The 2,038-nt window shown below is 71.3% G+C and overlaps 1 non-coding gene across 1 annotated transcript; it reads right to left on the reverse strand.

Moving 5' to 3' along the window:
• Positions 1–1,276: 1,276 nt before the first annotated feature.
• LOC120375985 lies at positions 1,277–1,395 on the reverse strand. Its single transcript, XR_005586912.1, has one exon. It is a non-coding gene; the product is annotated as a 5S ribosomal RNA (ribosomal RNA).
• Between the last annotated feature and the right edge of the window lie 643 nt (positions 1,396–2,038).

The raw sequence follows: 2,038 nt of genomic DNA on the forward strand, positions 1-2,038 counted from the left end.
CGGCCATCAGGTAAACCCGGTTCTCCCTTCGCCGGCCGGAGCTCCGGGTTGACCTGGTGGCCGGGGACCACTGCGGCCAGCAGGTCACCCCATTGGTTTCGACGGGTTGACCTGGTGGCCGGTTTGCCTTCCGGGCCGGCGGTCCCCCCACACCGGGTGCAGCGCAGCACCGCACCTCAGGACCTCCGAGGGGGGGCTTAATAGTCGACCCCGGGCGGGTCCGGGGCCGGCTTAATAGTCGACCCCGGGCGGGTCCGGGCCCGGCTTAATAGTCGATCCCCGGGCGGGTCCGGGGCCGGCTTAATAGTCGACCCCCCCGGGCAGGTCCGGGGGGAGGCTCAACGGTCGTTCCCCCAGCAGTCCGGGGGGAAAGCTTACCAGTCGTTCCCCCAGACTCTGCGGGGTGAGGCTTAACGGTCCTCCCCCGGGATCTCCGGGGCCAGGCTTCCCTGTCGTCCCCCAAACTCTGCGGGGTCAGGCTCGACGGTCCTCCCCCGGGGGTCAGCTTAACAGTCGTCCCCCAGACTCTCCGGGGTGAGGCTTAACGGTCCGCCAGACTCTCCGGGGTGAGGCTTAACGGTCCGCCAGACTCTCCGGGGTGAGGCTTAACGGTCCCCTCCCCGGGATCTCCGGGGCAGGCTTCCCTGTCGTCCCCCAGACTCCGCGGGGTGAGGCTTAACGGTCCTCCCCCGGGATCTCCGGGGCAGGCTTCCCTGTCGTCCCCCAAACTCTGCGGGGTCAGGCTCGACGGTCCTCCCCCGGGGGTCAGCTTAACAGTCGTCCCCCAGACTCTCCGGGGTGAGGCTTAACGGTCCGCCAGACTCTCCGGGGTGAGGCTTAACGGTCCCCTCCCCGGGATCTCCGGGGCAGGCTTCCCTGTCGTCCCCCAGACTCCGCGGGGTGAGGCTTAACGGTCCTCCCCCGGGATCTCCGGGGCAGGCTTCCCTGTCTTCCCCCAGACTCCGCGGGGTGAGGCTTAACGGTCCTCCCCCGGGATCTCCGGGGCAGGCTTCCCTGTCGTCCCCCAAACTCTGCGGGGTGAGGCTTGACGGTCCTCCCGAAGCAGTCCGGGGGGTAAGCGTAACGGTCCTCCCCCAAACTCCTCGTCCGCCCATGGGCCCCGGGGGTGGGGGGTCCCCCCGAGGCTTCGGGAGCCGCGGGTCCTCCTCGGTGGTGGTGGTGGGGGGGACTCGGGAGCGAGGAGGGGGCCTTCGGGCCCCCGCCGCGGTTCCTCCCTGCCCGGAAAAGGAGGGAGCCGGCCGGGACCGGGAAAAGCTGCCTACGGCACCTGGGATTCCCAGGCGGTCACCCATCCAAGTACTAGCCAGGCCCGGGACGGTTTACCTTCCGAGATCGGACGGGATCGGGGGCTTTCGGTCCGGTATGGCCGTAGGCACCCGGCTCCGAGCCTCCTCGCCCGCTTCCCTCCACGGGCCCGAGCCAAACGGCCGGGAGGCAGTCCCCGGCCGCGCCCCGGGCCGCTCGCCCGGCGGCCGGGTCCCGGTCTCGGCGGGGGGCGATCCGCTCCCACGCCCCCGAGCGTCCCAGTGGCTCCCGCCCGCCCGGGAGGGACCCTGCCGGTGGCGCCCGGCCTGGGGGACCCACGGTGCGAGGGGCGGGGGAGAGGGGAGCCGTCCGATTGCCCACCCGGAGAACAGGTCCACCGACCGGGTCGACCCGACGGCCGGTCGGTCGGTCTCGAGGTCATCTCAAGTTTGTCCACAGGAGGGCAGCACTGCGGCCGGGCAGCAGGTCAACCCGGTTCTCCCTACGGCCGTCGGAGCTCCGGGTTTACCTGGTGGCCGGGGACCGCTCAGGCCGGCCAGCAGGTCAACCCGGTTCTCCCTACGTCCGTCGGAGCTCCGGGTTTACCTGGTGGCCGGGGACCGCTCAGGCCGGCCAGCAGGTCAACCCGGTTCTCCCTACGGCCGTCGGAGCTCCGGGTTTACCTGGTGGCCGGGGACCGCTCAGGCCGGCCAGCAGGTCAACCCGGTTCTCCCTACGTCCGTCGGAGCTCCGGGTTTACCTGGTGGCCGGG

The sequence above is a fragment of the Mauremys reevesii genome, linkage group 12, assembly GCF_016161935.1.
Source record: "Mauremys reevesii isolate NIE-2019 linkage group 12, ASM1616193v1, whole genome shotgun sequence".
Lineage (NCBI taxonomy): Eukaryota > Metazoa > Chordata > Testudines > Geoemydidae > Mauremys > Mauremys reevesii.